Genomic DNA, 16,796 nt, shown 5'->3' with positions numbered 1-16,796 from the left:
TCTCCATACCGTTTAAATGGCAAGCTGATTTCCTTATGCAATGTGGGTTCTCCCTTTATCAATCAATTAGGCCTGGAAAATGCTGACTGGGCAGAAATACCCAGCTTCTCCTTTAAGGCTGAGATCCTCCTGTACAGGCAGAGCAACAAGGCCACAAAAGGCTGTGGACAGGAGACGGAGCTCATTAGAGTCATGTGTCTAGAAGAAGAGAGAAAGCAGATGCCCACTGCAGATCACAGGTCACCAGGGCAGGACACTGATGTTCTGATGCGACCCACGGCAGGGGTCTGGACCTGAAGCCATACAGACACCTGCCTCATATAAAGCACAGTATCTTTTACAGCCTCTCTCAACTGTTTACCTTGGTCACTTCTGTACATTGCTCCAAGTTCTCTTCACCTTAAAGACAAGAACTGTCAACAAAGAGTCCCCACATCTCTGGGCCTGGCCATCTGAAGCAAGGCTTTCTTGTCTGCCTTTGTTGAACACACTTGTACCGCACTCATGTGACAGCAAAAATATAAGAAAAGAAGAAGAAAGGATCATAAAGCCGAAAGGACATCATACCAGAGCTTTCATAAGAACATATTTATGTCCTTAGCATATGCCACACCCTTTCTGGGAAGATATTACTGGCCTGGAAGCTGGGTTAGTGTAACCTAAAATATACCACACAAAAAGCACAGTTACCCTACCAAAATAGGCCCCATAATTAAGTAAAGTCTTTTCAAGAGAATTGTCTGTGTCACAGTTTGACATATGCTGCTTCAATCTCCCAGCGTCAGCAAACGCAGCCATACTGGGCTACAAAAGTGCTTAGCAACCCACATTTAAGCCAGACTGTGGTGTCATGGCAAATGGATTCAAATAAACAGCCCTGTGTCTCAACATACTGGATCTCAGCCGTCTGTAATGAGATCAGTCTCCTCCCTAGCACACCTTCATCGCTCCAGAATCCTCCCTAGCATCACTCCCTAGCATCACTCCGTCTCCTCCCTAGCACACCTTCATCAGTCCAGAATCTCTAGCCTTGACTCAAAATGAAGGACCAGCCCAGATGGCAAAACCATTTCAGCTAAAGACAACCGAATCTGAGGAAGCTGGGGCCTTCAACAGGAGACTGCCTCTTCTATGCAGATGCTGAGGCCTGCCTGTGAGAACCTCTCTTTCCTCTTGTGGACCATCATTCAGAAGGATTTGTCTGTCTGAATTCATTTACATCTGCTTTTCTTGGAGTCAGGGGTAATGAAGGAGGCAGGTTCTGGAAAGCCATCTCAGGCCTCTGTATTCTGAGCCCTTTTCAGGTATATGTGTGTGTAATTAAAGTATTTTAAAATATAAACTCTCGAAACAGACACTTTCATTATTTTACTGGCTCTATCACCAGTTTCTCAGTTTCAGTACCACTGACATCTGAGGTCATTCTCAGGGTGTGTGCACATGTGTAGTTCTAATACTGCAGGGCATTTAGCAGCATCCTTAACATCACCAAACACCCCCTGGAAGGCACGCTGACCTCAGATGAGAACCACTGTTTCTATTCCTCATTGCATTTATCTTTTACACTGATGTGGTCTACAGGAGAGGGAGAATCTTGGCCGTCTCAAAACATTCACAAGCTGTAGCTTTAAGAGTCTTAAATTTCTTGACTTATAACGAAGAATTAGAATCTGGGAAGGGCTTGCACCTCAGAGCTTCATCCACAGCAGGCCGCCCACGGCCTCAGCTGAGAGCACCAAGACGGCTTCACCAGGCCAGGGAAGGTGGATTTGCTATGCTGCCCTCCTTTCTCCATTCTCAGAAGCCCACTAAACAGAGCACCTGCATGACCCATCACTGGGCTCAGTCCTGAGAGTGAAGAGTGGGACGGAGTTTAGGGCGAGGTGTCTACTAACATCTACACAGCAAGGCAGTCCAGCCAGGTCCTGACAGGCGTAGTGTTTCAGTGCCGGGCAGGTGCAAGAGGAGGAACTGTAAGCTCTGCTAAGAGCTTCATGGGACGGGGCGGGACATGGACGTAACAAGAGGGAAGGGAGACCAGAGGGGGTGTTTAGTTCACAGGAGAGGGGGTGGCAGAGGAAGATCATCTAAACATGGTAGACAAGTGTGTGGGACACCGACATAGCCTACCTAAGATCGTCAGGTGGCGTAGTGGACACTTTAGCATTTGTCACATGACCTCTGTGTGCCAGGCACTGTGGGGGCTCAGCCCGAGCTCCCATCCCACATGCAGCTCACTCTCCACCATCACCCTTTAACAAGCTAAGGTAACTGTCTTCTACAACTCACTCTTTCCATCTTTCATTCCCACAGAAGGAAACCCAGTCTCCTTACAGTACAGTTTTGTGGGTTTCCACAAAAGCCTACAGTTGTAGAAATAATACCAAAATTAAGATATGGAACAATATGGTCACTCTTCTCAAAAAATTTCCTAGTGTCCCCTAATTGTTTATTATTTTATTTTTTATTAAGACAAAACATCTGGGTTCAGCACAATGAGTCAATGCATGTATACAGTGTCTAACAATCAAATCAGAATAAGCATTCTCAACTCCCAAAAGTAAATATTTCTACATGGGACTGTTATGTCCCTAGTTATTTTTGAAATAAATCCTGTATTGTACTAATTAAACTTCCCTAGTGGGCTATTCCCTCCAGTGGCAATGTTAGACCTCCCAGCGAGCTCCAGGCCAGTTCCTCTTTATCTCTGAGAAGACTTGAATCCTCTGGTAAAAATGCTGCTGAAGACACTTTCTGGCTCTTTAGGGATTATTGTAGAGACCTCCTGAGGCCACATCCATGTCCTTGACCCACAGAGGAGACATGTGGCCTTAGTATAAGCACCCTCTACAGCAGCAGCAAGGCTGGTTCTCTCCCAAACACAGGTAAGGCTTCACCCCAAAGCCAAACTCTTAGTTCAATAATTGGGTCTCTGCAAAGACACATAACTGCGGCACGGAAAATCAAAAGGAGGGGTTGGAAATCAAAGCCCATACGAGCCAAACATATCACAAACCTCGCTCTGTCTCTTCTTACTGACATGCATGAAAATAGTATCAGAACCTAAGCAAAAGCTGGAAGGATGTGACCTCACTCGACTGTAACCATGGCAGGAAGGGAGGCGGTGCTTGTCTGACAGTGGCTTCCTTGGGTTCCAGAAGGAGGCCCAAGTAACATCCGCTCCCTCTTACCTCCTCCCACACCCCCCATTATGGAGAAAATGACAGAGAAGCTGCTGTGGTAGCCACTGTGAAGTCACATGTCCCATTTCTCAAGTCTTCCTGCTGAAAACATGCACCTCCTGAGTGGCTTATCTTCAGAGGCAAATGTCCCCAAACAAGGAGTCTGCTGTGAAACATGGCTGCCGTGGAGCACCTACAGTGCCCCAGCATGACTCAGTTTGGAGACTCTGAGGGTCACTGTAAAACAACAATGGGTACGGAGATGTAACCTAGATCCCCTGACTATCGCCTGCCCTGCACACCACCAGCTGTCAGGACAGCTCTGCCTCTGCCTCCCAAGCTCCTGCTCCAGCCTGGGGAAGCTCCCGGGAAGCAGAGCTGCTGCTTGCTTTCTTTTACTTCCCACTCTTCAAGCAGCTAGCTTCTCTCGGTCAACATGCAGGCCATTTGGACTCCCGGCTTTGGAAACACTATTCTTCTCATCTGTGCATTTGTTACTCCTATTACACAGCTGGCTTAGAGCATAAGCTAAATTGACAATGGTGACCTGGGCCCTTCATTTGAGCTTCCCCAAATCTAGACTTACTAGACTTTCATAAAATCCCGTATCACTTAATAACATTAGTTTTAACAAGAAAAATGGCATGTTGTCAGAAAACACCAATTTAGTGACACATTTAATTAAAAACGTTCATTTGAGGTTTAGAGCAGGTTTGAAAGATGCCCAGGAAGGGCAGGGCTTCTCCTCAGTGGCACCATTTTACACTAAATGTGTTAGAAATAAATATAACAACACTTACCCAAATTTCCACCAACTATCACAAACTTTATATACACCACATGTCTTCGAAACGAGCGGTTGGACTGACTCTGAAAAAAACAATGCAGATAAACACCTTATTTGCAATCCCTTTCAATCTGCCCAGCGCTCGCACTCTCTGTGCCTCTTCACCCACCAAGCGATAGGGGCACCCATCCACTCAGCAAGCTCCCTACTAGCTGTTCCTTTGCTTTATTTGCCCAGGAAAATGAAACCAATTTATGAATTATCTTAGCATACACTAATAAGAAAAACAAAAAACCAAAAACCAAAAAAACCTGTGAGTAGTTGAATCAGTCAGAAACTGTGATTACAAATACGAGACTCTCCAATCCTTTAAAGCAAGGGAACAATGGGCAATACCTAAGATGAAAGCCCTCACAGTCTCCCCTGGGCTAAGTATCATAGCTCTTCCCTCTGCCTAGCTCTGGGAGATCGCAGGCTACTTTTCTCTCTCCTCTTCAGTAAATCTTATTTTCTTATCTGTAAAACAGGAACTGTGGTAGGTACTTTCACAGGGTCACAGGGTCATCATTACTGTATTAACTCAGTCACACACAGGACACAGGGAGGCTGAGAACAGCAGCAGGCACTAAGAGCTGAGCACACGGAAGCTTTGCCCATCTTGTTCCTCACTGTCCCAACCTGAGATCTAACATGGCTTCTCACCTCTCCTGCACATCAGGTCGCAGACCTACTGCGGAGTCGCACCCAGGCTGGTACCCCTTCTCTCCTGACGATCTACCTGGTCTGTGCCGTGCCTCTCCTCACTCTCGTTATCTCATTATCTTCCACTGTTCCATTGATTTTCCTAGTTTAGGAGAGTCACATTATTTCTACCTCTTTATTCCTGGTTTAATAATACCCTCCCCTATCACTGGCACAGTAAGGGAAGCATTCATCAGTACTGTCTGAATCAATCAGTGATTAAGTACACTGATTATACAAGCTTGGCTGATATTAATATTAGCTCATCTCTTTGGCAGCCTATGAGGTCCTAAAAGTGTGGATGGACATCTCAGCATTCTATATTTAGATTATAAATGACCGAAGTTAGGCAACGAAATGTTCTCTTCTTTTTAGAGAGGGATGCTTCATGTGTGTTGATGACTGACAGGTCTCTGGGAACAGGCCAGCTGTTCAAGTAGTCACTGAGAAGTAACACCCTGGATGCCTGCACGGGCATACATGGTAAGTATGGCCCCTGCGTCTCTAGAACATCAAGTCCAGCAGCCTCCCTCAGCTGGTCCAGGGCAGCCAGGAATCTCTCCACCTCCCAGGGTCGTGCATAATATAGAATGGTCAACCATGTTGGCCAGGCCAGTTAGCAGCACTTGGAAACTGAACCAAGATCCAACTTCCTGTCAATCAAGCAGACCTGACCCTGTGGTGCTGGGGCAGGTAGACTGAAGAACTAACCCCGGGAGTGATGTCTCTACCTATGAAACCAGAGATAACAACTTCAGGTAGGTCAACTTAGCATCTGGCTACATCCTTTATTCCAAGCCCTGCGGCATCTGTGATGAATCAGAGTCATGGTAGACAGGGGCTGTCCATGTCCTTTTTATCCAAGTAGCTTCGGCAAGGGGTGACCGTGTATCTTTTGCCAAAAGCAAACAAAAAACAGGATAGTTATCCCTTTTCAAAGTGAAGAAAGCTTAATGATTTCCTCCATGGAGCATCAGTAACCAGGACACAGTGACCAGCTGTTTGGGCAGAAATTTACCACTGGCAGCACTTGGCACATCTAACATCATGTCAAGTGGCTCTCAGTCCGTGTGGCAGTGTGTTCTTCCTCTTCAGTAACTCCCAAGGCTGAGCTATCTACTGTAGGGACGAGTGCTGGGCATATAACCCTTTTATACTGCAGCACATTTATTGCCATCTCATTAGGATTTCGATATATGCTTTTAGTTACTAGTAGAAACAACTGGAGCATAACAAAGGGTGGTTTGTCTCCTGCATCTTTGTGCAGTCGTGAAGGAGTAATGCTGATTTTGTGGGCACTCCCACACAACAGTGCATAGCCCTCTTTGTACTCTCTGTTTCTAGGACATACCAAGGCTGTGCATGACTACTGTACACACTGTGAACAGGGATAGTTCTCATCAATGCAGGGTTATTCTCAGTTTCTTCTTCCTAAGGGAGCCCTCACACACACTTCCCCACTACAGTGCCTCAAGAACAGGGGCAACAGTCCCTGAAGGGGGGCCATCAGGATGGTTTAGGGCTTTGCAGGATGTCAGCCCACTGACAGGACCTTTCACAGGAGTCGCCAGCCCTGAGGCTTCACTCAAACCAAGCTCTCCCAGGTGACTGCTATGGATACTCTGTGTATACTAAGGGTGGAGACCCCAGACGCTTGCCAGTGATTGAGGCAACCATAAACTCACAGGTCAGCCGAAGCCGACGAGGCAGAAGGGTTTACTGGCTGGGAGCTTCCCGCTCCCTGGGAGGATCTCTTTTGTCCAGTGTGTGTGTGTGTGTGTGTGTGTGTGTGTGTGTCTGGGATGTTCACAGCTCTGCTGCTGTAGCCTGGAGATGCATGTGGCTGGTCCTGGAGCTAGGGAGAATACAGGGAGGGAAGCTCAGTGTAGAAGAGCCCAGCACCTCTGAGTTCCCATGCACTCCTCACTCCTTAGGCCTCCGTGAGTGGAGGAGCTCTCAATAGTTTTCTCCAATAATTTGCTCTAGAAAACTTTTTTAAAAGTCAATCAATCCTGACTAATGTTATAAACGAGAGAGAGTGGCAAGGCCCTGATCACGCCCCTTTCTGAGGAGTCCAACTCTGCAGGGCTTCACTCTGTTCAGGGCACTGACCCAGCAGTGCCCTGGTTATGATGACTGCCTCATGTCTGCATTTCCAGAAGCTTCCCAAGTCAGCTGGACTCAATTGGCCAGAGGATACGCTGAACACTGTCCAAATTATCTTAACCAGAGTGGCCACTGGTTGCCTTCCTGAGAAGTCACATGGATGTCATTTCCTGCAAAGACAATAGGAAACTAACTACTCAGCCCCAGCCTCCAACAGGGAAGGTATGTAATTACTGAAGGATAAATAAGGAAGAGCTTGGGGCTTCTGGATCTGCTCCAATTACTTGTGGGATCCAGAGGGTGGGCGGGTGAGGGGCTCCCTGGTCTGGAAAAGATCTGAAGGGCTGTAGCTTATGCAGGCATTTCACATGTTGCTGGTTCTTAGTAAAGACCTTTCTGAGGAACGCTAACAGATTGGCCACTACACAGAACCACATGTGGCTTCAGTGTAATTGTGATTCACACGTAGGAGTTGTGTATAGTTGTGGAGAATGGGAATGTCCCAACAGACAACTCTGGTGTTTCCTTGCCTGTTAGCCACAGTGGGGAAAGGGCTATGCTGGGATTTAACTGATGCTGTGTCTGCTGTGGTGGCCTGCTGCGAATGAGTCTTCTGTCAGGCAGTGAGCTGCTGCTGTCTGCCTCACAGCTTCTGCCTCAGCTGCCCACCTCTCAGACTCCCTTTTGCTTTCTCTTCCCTGCCCACTTCCTTACTTCCGATCCCCCCAGTCCCAGCAGCATCCTGTGCCAGAAGTTCTGGCTGCCCTGCTGCCATTCTGGCTTGCGCCTCATCCGCTACCTTCAGCTGGAAGGCAGGACCTCTCCTTGGTCACTGCTGTGTCCCAGCACTTTTGCAGGTCCTGGCATGGAACTAAGAGAGCGTCTCACAGGAGTTCCTGCTACTTCCTGGCTCTGGCTTCTCCTCTCCCGCCTTACTGTATATGTGAATATTTAGGGCACAGGCTGCTTAGGTCCTACTACAACATGTCATCTGGGAAGGATTTATAGCCTAGACCCATGCTTCCAAAGTGAGAAATGTTTTACTGTGGCTAAGAAGCTTGTGAGAGGCCTTTTAACCAGAGGGCAGCAGAGATGGACATTTTAGCCAGGCTGCTGACTCAGCGCTTTGGTTGCTATGTCAACACTTGTGCACACACAGCACAACAGTCTCTCCAGGGAGCCTACTATGCAGTGGGCACTCACTAGTGCACACACAGCACAACAGTCTCTCCAAGGAGCCTACTATGCATTAAGCACTCAAAAATATTTGCTGACTGGCTGAATAAATGACTGGGCCTCATGCATATTGCAGGGGGTTGATCAGTTTGTCTTCTAGGGGCATGCTCTCCAAAAAAACCCAACAAGGAATGGGGGTTACAAAGCTGCCAGCCGGAAACCAGACTCTGTCCCACGGTCACTGAGTCACATCCATCCCGGACTGTTGGGCCAATGACACTATTAGAAAGCCAGTGACAACCAGGTATGATGACGCACACCTGTAATCTCAAAACCTGGGGGGCGAAGGCGGGGGGAATCACAAAATGAAGCCAGCTTGGGCTACACATCGAGAGACCCTGTCTCACTTGAGATAAAGTCAGTGAGGAGGAAAAAAAACAACAACAACCCAACTACCTGTTATTTATAAGGTTGAACACAAGCAAAGAATAAGGGCTGAGAGAGGAGGTGAGCCCCCTCCCTCCCCTTCTCTGCTCCCCTGTGGTTACTGCTGTCCTGTGTAGAGTGAAAGCCAGCATCTTAGGAGCACAGTAACAAGAGATTTAAAACTCAGCCCCAACTCCACCCCCTCAGCACAGTATAAGAAGACCTATAGCCAAATGGTCCAAAGATGAGAACTCCAAGTGATTCACTGACACACTGAACAAGCATCACAGAGACAAAGCTTCACCCACTGCCAGGGCCAGGATGGTTCTCTAGTGAACCATACCCACTCTGAGTGACGGCAGACTTCCCGCCTCCTTTTGGGTGGAGTGGGGGGGGGAGCTGACTAACAGGGTACTTTGGGAAGGCCTCACTGACCCATGGGCTAACCCCTCCTGTCAATTCTGCTTTCCCTCCAGAAAGCTATATGGACTCAAGCAAGGGTGTGGTTTTATGATTTGCTGGAGTGGAAGCAAACAGCAAAGGGAGGAGGAGGAAGAGAAGGAAGAAGGGGAGGAAGAGGAAGAGGAAGGGGAGGAAGAGAGTTGAGAACGGCATAGGAGGTACTAGGCCATCAGGAAGAAGTACTGACCAAACACAGACTAAGGGAATGTGATGGTCAAACTTCAAAAGCCGGCTGCTCCTTTTATTTCGAGCAGCAGGAAGACAGGGCAGAGGCTCGCTGTGTGCAAGGCACCCCAGAACCAGCCATAAGCTCATACTTGGCTACTAAGAGGCTGAGTGTAGATTCCTGAAATTGTGGCTCTGAAATTAGACTGGGGGTTCATGAGCACTGAGGCATGGACTGTAGGCAAATGGGTAGCTGGGGCAAGAGGGTGCATGCAAATGCCACCACCATAGCAACGTCCTAGCCATACCATGACCAATGTAAGTTCATATCTTTATTATTACTACACCGAAACCTATAGATCAAGGGCACTCCACTCATTTGGAAATTAGCGAATTAAGTGTCACTGGAACAGTGAATTGACTGTCTAGGGTGGAGTTGACTCTGAGCCTCTAACTCATTAAGATGAACTTATTAGGATTAGTGCCCTAATCCCATATTTCTGCCCAGTTGTGAAATTACCTCAGGCAGTGCACAGTGAGAAAACAAAGCAAATGCTGTCTTTTAGAGCAAACATGGATTGTTTCTGAGATGCCCACTTATGTAAGGCTGATTCTGGGACCTGCGATCTAGTCTGCATTAGAAACACTGCATTGCTGTGATGTAAGTGCACCTGCTAGGCATGCCCACCTCCCACCCCAGCTCCCAGTCTAACCTGAGTGGCTCCAGGCAAGGCTGGGGAAATGCACTTCTGTGTAATTTTACATCTAGCCCAGAAGGGAGGTTAACAGTGAATCACACAAACCTGAGATGTAGGCAGTGACCATATCAAGCTTGAGAATGGACAAGAATGCTAAAGAGTGTCTTAGCATTTAAAAATTAGTTTTTAGTACTAGAATCCAGAGTGCCTCTCACATACCCAGTACACACGCGCACACACACACACACACACACACTCTTTATATACAGTCGCATGCTCAAATTCGCTCACACACTCATAAATACAAACATGCACACCCACATACATGTGTGCACACAACACAATTCAGCTTAACATATATATACATACACATACTTGTACATACATGCACAGATAAATGCACACCCATGCTCACATGTAAGGCTTATACTAAATTCTCATTATTATGCAGAAGTGCAGCAGACCAGGTTTCTTTAGATCTTCATCTGCCAGGCCCAGAGTCCTAAGGGCACTGACAATTAGGGTTCTGGTTCCTCCTTGAGTCAGTCCCCAAACCTTAGCCTTGCATCTCAGAGCCATGTTAAGGTTCTTAGCCACAGCACTGATGAGCCAACATCTTGTCAAATTTATCAAGAACCTGTTTTTACCGCCCCTGAGGACACAGTCTTTTAAACCAACACACCTCCCATGAAAACAGGGTTTCTCTAGTGTTTATTTTATCTGCCCAGCTCTGGTTTGGAGTCAGTGAGACTGATTTAAGTGCGGTCCTGTTAAGCTTAGTAAACTTGAAGAAAATCCTGAATGATTGAACACAAAGCAGAAAATTCCCTCCTCTCCCTTCTGCTGTTATCAAACCTCCATCAAAAGACAGCCCATTACCAGCACCAGGAGATGGCTCTGTGGATCAGGAGCTCGCTGCTCAACCCCGGACTGAAGGACTGTGGCACATGGACTTCTAGACATCAATTCTCTCACAAATTGAATCTTTAATTTTAAATAAAAAGACAACTAGTGCTTTTCCCCCTGAAAGTAATCAGTAAATAGAAATTATCAGGAAATGTAAAGGACAAAAAGCAAGAAAAAGTCTGAAAAAGAAAACAAGACATTATCAGATATGGATATTCTCTATAAAAAACCATGGTCAAGAGCAGTCATGTGTACAGGAGACCCAGACGAACAGTCAGAGACAGACAGACAGACAGACAGACACTGAGTCAATAAAGACATGACGGAACGTCAGCACACAGTTCTGAGTTCACCGCAGGAATTAAGTTGAATTGTCCTTCCCAAAAGATATGCTGAAGTCCTGACCTACAAGGACCTCACAAAGTGGCCTTAATTGGAAATTACATCAACACCTCCCTTGCAGATGTACAGACGAAGTTACATAGAGTACCAGTGAGGGCTGGAGCCAGCGGGACTTATTTATATATTTATTTTACCTAAAACAAGAAGGAAGAGACACAAGGAGGGTCATGTGCTAAGGAAGAAAGACAAGGATCAGAGTAATGCAGCTGGAAACCAAGAACTGCCGGTCCCCAGCAGCCAGCAGAGGACTCTCCCTGCCAAGCCTGAGCGCTGGCTCTGGCCTGCAGAGGACTTGTCTGAGGGGATCCATTTCTGTTGCTCAGGTGGTAGGTCTGGTTGTCCCTGTTACAGCAGTCCCAGGAAGGCAACACATATAACATCAGTATCTCGAAGAAGACTGTATGAAAATTAGTTCTAGGGGCTGGAGAGATGGCTCAGCAGTGAAGAGCACTGACTGCTCTAAAGAGGTCCCGAGTTCAATTCCCAACAACCACATGGTGGCTTACAACCATCTGTAACAGGATCTGATACCCTCTTCTGGTGTGTGTGAAGACAATGACAGTTTACTCATATACCTAAAATAAATAAATAAATCTTTAAAAGAAAAAGAAAATTAGTTCTAGATGAATGACAGGAAGAAAAAAAAAAAAAAAGGTCAATAAAGGGGTTTCAGAAAACAACCCATAGAACACCTTCACATTTTTCAACAGGCAGAGATTTTTAAACCAGAACACAAAAAAACCGTACTGAGCAAAAAGAAAAATATCATAACTTGAATTATACTAAAATTAAGAATCTCTTTATGAAATGACATCATCAGAATCAGAAGACGAGGAGGAGGTAGTAATAGTGCAGCTATCTGACAGCTAAGCATACATATCACCAAGGAAAACCCAAAGAAACGGGCAAAGAGTTGAGAAGGAAAACACAGGAAACAGCCAACACACTTAAAATGTTTTAGTTTAACCATAAAAGAAAAGCAAACTAAGATCACTACAGCAACATGCCTTGTTCAGACCAGCTGATGTCACCAGGAAAGGCCGGTGAGGAAATAGTGTTTGTTCACAGGCAGTCTTCTCGTTCACTGCGGGTGAGCGTGCTCAGAGAGTGAACAGACACACATCTTAGGACTTGGACACCCAGGAGTACATCCTGTAGAACACTGCATATGCTTGCCCACTGACGCGCTACTAGCAGTAGTTTCAAACGTGGAACAACGTAAAAGTCCTACTGTGGAAGAGCCGAATGAGTTCTGATGTAGTCATTTGCAACCTGGGTCATACAGCAGCGGGAATGAACAATCTCCAGCTTTAACAAGGGTATGTGCTATTCATGGAAAAGTTATGATAGATAAAGCCCAACCTTTTTTATTTTAGAGCACCATTCCTACCTGCACTTGGTGGGCGTTCTCTGCTGAAGACCACAGGGCCTAAGGAGTTTACAGTATCTGAGTTCATTCCTTTTCCACCTTGCTGCTGCTAACAGGGGAGCTCTCCTGAAAAATTCCTCACCAGTGCGCTTAATGACTTTTGCATTTTTTATGCAAGAATGCTAAACTTCCATTTAAAAAAATACTAGTACTCCTGGCATTAACCCAAGGAAATCAGTAAAAAAAAAAAAACAAAAACAGAATTTTCCTAAGGGTTGAAAGCTAAGAAACACTGCAAATTAATTTAAACAAGATAAGATAATTCAAAGATTTATAGTGCTAAAAGCTTCAAAGTGGCATTTCATTAAATTAGGGGTTTTATTCACTTAAGATGATTATCAAGGCACAGACATTTTATACTGCATGTTCAGATGGTGCAGAGAGTTTCAGTATAGTAATACAGCTATTTTATCTTAATTGATAATTTTAAGTAAAAATTTGGCTATTCAAGGCGAACTTCATGCACATCAAAAATATTTTCTGGAACCTTGATTTACAGCCTACACTATCCTAGAAGGACAAATCTTGAAAGAGGGCATTTTTGGCCTAAGGTACACAGGAAACACTCAAGATGTCCTTCCAGAATCACTGTGTGAGACCAGCCCATTCCTTTCTCATAGCAGTGTGTGGATAGGTGACTATTTCCAAGGCGTGGTCTATGGTACTGAAATGGCTCTTAGAACTCCACCCAGGCCTCTGAATTTCCAGGCGCTTCAAGTGATCACACAGGCACATGCTCACAAGAGTTAGCAGCAAGCAGCACTGACTGACCTCAGAGCAGCCAGCTTCACAGGGAGGGAGTTGTGGATGTTGGTGTTCTCAGTCTTCTGGTCAGAGTCAGCTGTTTTCATCACACACACACACACACATTCAATACAACAGTCTCAGGGAGCCCTGGTGTGTAGAAGGCTAGCCAGATTGACCTTTGCAGGCAGTTCATTTCTAGGACCCTCTGGAAGAGAGGTTCATTCTATAATTAGTCCAACCCCCTAAGAATGAAAGCTGCCTGCACAGGCCGTGAGAGAGACACACACGATGGCTCTATCCCACAGCCTCACATACTGTGCTTCGAGAGGTATGTACAGACTGGGGATCGTGGGGTTCCTGTGGAAGAAACCTCACTCAGCTAACCTTCATCCTGAGAGAAAGGCCAGGGTGCTTGGTTGTGAACCTTCAGTCACCGTTTCCCTAAACATGAGCTCTCCAAAGAGGAATACTTCTCACAATCAAGTTCTGCTGCTCTTGCCCAAGCTTTCTGATGCTAACCCTACCCACAATTCCACCAACTGGCAGAGGATGATGCTGTGGCTCCTGTAACTCTCTAGTCCCTCACTGGAATTCTCTAGAATGACATATGCTTCTCAATTCTTCATCATGAATTCTGAAAATGGAGATATATGGCAGAAATCAAATATGATAATCAATTCAGAATTTATACAGATAGAAGAAACTACTCAGGTCAGTTCCATTAAGAGTCCTTTAGCTGAAAGTTCTGCCACAGGGCCAGCAAGTCATAGCTACAGCTGTGGAAAGATCTGACCTGGTTGTGTATTGTCTGTGGAACTAAGAAAGGGTTTTGACATTATTTAATGGTTGGAATTTCAAATAATGAAAATGTATGGGCACACTGCCACCCCATTTGCTTGATTTGTCTGGGGCTGCTGTCAAATGACAACAGCAAGATTGTCTGAGTGGAGTCCATATGGCCCACAGAGATGGAAATATTTATAATATGGCCTTTATAGAAAACCTGTGCAAGCCCTGAGCTAAAGTAATTGTTGGGTCTGCAGAAGGCTATCCCACCCCATTAAGGTCCTCTGCAACAAGTCAAAAGCAAATCCTAGAGCAAGTGTTGATTGCCCAATCCAGGTATAAGACACATCCCTGGATGGCTGCCATCCAACCTACTGGACACAGGTCAGGAAATTCAAGTTATGTCTACCATTTCTTTAATTAAATAAAAGACAAACATTTAAGACATTGTCATGGACTGAACTGTGCCCCAACCCTGTATTTATATTAAACCCTACCTCCCCCCATTCCCCCGTGGTGTATTCCACAGGACCATGGATGTTTGGCGATGGGATCTTTAAAGAGGAAATGAAGTTAAAATGAGGTCATGAGAAGAGGAACCCTACTGGGAAGGTGATGTACTGACAGAGGTCAGAGACAGACATCTGCAGTCAAAGAGAGAAGCTTTACAGAAGAAGCAAAACCTTCCAGCTCCCAGAAGTGTGATGAAGAAAGTTTCTCTTGCTGATGCTGCCCAGTCTGCTGTACTGATAAGCAACTCTAAAAAGCAAGAGGTATATACATAGTACCACTTTGAGGAAAATGGTTATCAGTCATACATGCATTTGACAGACACAGAACAGAAAACTGTATCAAGTTCTGTGTGCCACCAAAAAAGTTAAAACTGCAGAACACCTTGTTGGAGGAAGAGATGTACATACATACATGCACACATGCATACATGCATGAAAACAAAGCCACCACCAGAGGGATGCTATCACTGGGCCTACCCGGAGGCCATAATGAACATCTGAGGCACTTTGGCACATGGCCTCCCAGCAATCTTACCTGACCAGTCACAGTTCATGGCTTCGGTTGACAATGACACTGAAGGACAGGAAGAATAAGCCAGCTGTGTCTGCCTCAAAACTCACACAACTTCTCATCATGACTTAATCTCCATGTCCCTGAGACACAGGTCATAGCTCAAGTTTCAGGAGAGGCTGTTGCTAAGAATATTTACTGAGTATTTGTGATCTGCCAGGTTCTGTGCTGGGGGTCACCCTACCCTATAGAGTGCATGGGTTCTAGCTCCGATTTGCAGGTGAATAATGGAATCAGGAAGAAATTAAGTTGCTCAAGATTATACTACAAAGCTGCCAAGAGCTGCAGACCCAGGACTTGATGCATCTGTCCTAAGCTCTTGACCACTAACTATCAACTCTCCTTCAATTGTTTGCGAGATTCCTAATGTGAGGACATAATTACCTGTCTTGGAGTCTCTACTGATGGGGACAGAGAGGGAGGAAGGGGAGGGGAAAGGAGGAAGGGATGAGGGGATGGAAAGGGAGTAGGAGGGAAGGAAGGAGGAGGAAAGGGGTAGAGAAAAGGAAGAGAGGAAAGGAGGGAGAACAGAGCGGGAGAGGGCAGGAGGAAGGGGAGGAAATACGCTGCAGACTCATACATCCAGTATACTACAAGTGGATACTATGTGTCAGATCTTGGTCATGGGGCTAGGGACACAAAAGCAGACAAAGCAGAAACCTTGGCATCATGGCCATCACAGATCACAGGGGTAAGAAAAACTCCTTAGAAACAGGATTTTATCATGCAAGTAATAATCCCATAAGGAAAATTCATGTATTGAGGACATGGGCCAATGAAATTGCATTAATTATATAAACCAGAAGAAGTTAAGAACTTTCTGGTAAATTAATTTCTGTGGCACCAAGAATCCATCCTAGGGCCTACCTGTGCCAGGTAAATGTCTCTCACAGAATACCCCCTCACTGCAGTTTAGCTTTATGAAGAATTAAATGTTTGTCTTTTAAATTTTTATTTAGAATCTTAAAAAAAAAAAAAAGATGTATTTATTATGTACACAAAGTTCTGCCTGCATGTATGCCTGCAGGCCAGAAGAGGGCATCAGATCTCCTTACAGATGGTTATGAGCCACCATGTGGATGCTGGGAATTGAACTCAGGACCTCTGGAAGAGCAGTCGGTGCTCTTAACCTCTGGACCATCTCTCCAGCCCCATTTAGAATCTTTCTACGTATCAATCTTTCTATGTATTTTTACTTAATTCAAGCCTATTTTTGCAACAATAAATAACCAGAGAGACAAATACTTTGGTGCCAGAGCCTTTACAATGCTACTTATGTTAACTATGAGAATATTTAACTACATAGTAAGAGTGTAGTGAGTGGCTGTTTACATAACTGAAAAGGTCATAGTTCTTTAACCAATTACAAAATTATAATGTTAAGAGGAAGAAGCAAGATCAAAGCATACACACAGAAATAACTACATTGTAACACTGTTACCTTGATACTGAAACCTTGATACTGTAACACTGTTACCTTGATAGGTAAGGCTGTTACCTTGACATTGTAGCACTGTTACCTTGACACTGTAGCACTGTTACCTTGACATTGTAGCACTGTTACCTTGACATTGTAGCACTGTTACCTTGACATTGTAGCACTGTTACCTTGACACTGTAGCACTGTTACCTTGATACTGTAGCACTGTTACCTTGACACTGTAGCACTGTTACCTTGACATTGTAGCACTGTTACCTTG

The 16,796-nt window shown here is 45.4% G+C and overlaps 1 protein-coding gene across 3 annotated transcripts in view; it reads right to left on the bottom strand.

The window, feature by feature from the left end:
- Positions 1-16,796, bottom strand: part of Fyn (FYN proto-oncogene, Src family tyrosine kinase) — a 195,916-nt gene that overhangs the window by 106,473 nt on the left and 72,647 nt on the right. For 2 of the 3 annotated variants that reach the window (XM_021204789.2, XM_029542456.1), the window contains exon 3: positions 3,983-4,052. The exons of the other annotated variant lie outside the window; for it this stretch is intronic. The gene's annotated coding sequence lies outside the window, so the exon portion shown is untranslated. The remainder of the gene's footprint in view (positions 1-3,982; positions 4,053-16,796) is intronic. 3 annotated transcript variants of the gene reach the window in all.

Source organism: Mus pahari, chromosome 9 (genome assembly GCF_900095145.1).
Source record: "Mus pahari chromosome 9, PAHARI_EIJ_v1.1, whole genome shotgun sequence".
Taxonomy (NCBI): Eukaryota; Metazoa; Chordata; class Mammalia; order Rodentia; family Muridae; genus Mus; species Mus pahari.
The sequence above is the reverse complement of the archived record's forward strand: the minus strand, read 5'-3'. Positions and strand labels throughout refer to the sequence as shown.